The sequence below is a fragment of the Cynoglossus semilaevis genome, chromosome Z (assembly GCF_000523025.1).
Source record: "Cynoglossus semilaevis isolate Cse_v1.0 chromosome Z, Cse_v1.0, whole genome shotgun sequence".
NCBI classification, from domain to species: domain Eukaryota; kingdom Metazoa; phylum Chordata; class Actinopteri; order Pleuronectiformes; family Cynoglossidae; genus Cynoglossus; species Cynoglossus semilaevis.
Window position 1 is genome coordinate 3,839,256 of NC_024328.1, and position 1,115 is coordinate 3,840,370.

Below are 1,115 nucleotides of genomic sequence, written 5' to 3' on the forward strand. Positions count from 1 at the left end.
GTCGGGCTGTGTCGTTTCTGTGTGCCATAGATGGTTTCTACTAGAAACACGGATACACGAAGTGCATCTTAAACCTACATACAGCGAAGTTCAGTAGTTGTTGGTGGTCCTTGACATCTAGGGACCACCAACAATATCTAAATAACATTGGATCATGGCTGCTGCTGCACCCTCAGTTCCGTTGATTTGAATGTATCCACCTTTAAAACACGCACATTTAGAACATAGAAAAAACTCAAGTGCTTCAATGCTATTTACTGTTTGATGTTCAGAGGAGTGAATGGGAGGAAAGTGCACGGGTTACTGTATTGATGATACCACTCTATAGTTTAGATATATAATTTAGATAGTAGATGTCCACTATAGTTTAAGAAGTAATCTGTCGATGCTGAAGGAGTTGTTGAGCTTGGAAGGAAGACTCCCACTTTCCCAGTCCACCCTAAACTCCAATGTAGCCAGCTGCTCCAGGATGGAGTCTTTGTCGTGTGCATGGACGTCAACCTCTTGGTACTTCTTGGAGCCTTTTCCTAGAGAGCAACATCAGAAGTGTTTCTTCTAGCTTTTTAAAATGTATTCTCTATTTCTATTTACATTGCCATGAAATCTAATGGAAGGGTCATTAACCTTTAGACGATGCCATCATACTTTGTCTCGCAATGTCACCTCTTCTCCTTTTTAAATCCTTATTGCCTTTCCTCTTGTTCTCTTTGGGTTTCTTTTCTACTTCCTACAGATAAAAAAACTAATAAAATTAATCTCTGTGCTAATGTGATCTTATTTAAACTGATGGAGATATGATTCTTTTGTAAAAGGGGATTGAAATGTACTTATACAAAGTACTTTAATAGAAGATGCTGGATCCAGAAATGATCCTGGAACATGGAAGCTCACTCAATAACTAATACAAAAATTACTTTAAAAAAAGTTAACTACACCTGCGTAAAAGATGTTGCATTATGCCAACATTTTGTATAACTGTGTATAAACAGAGAGCATCAAGTTATTGCTCTCCAATCTCATTATATAAAAAAAATCTAATATATTAAGCTTTAAAGATTTAAGTAAGCGGTACATACTAACATAACATTCCCCAAAAAGAAAGAAAGGAAAAAAGA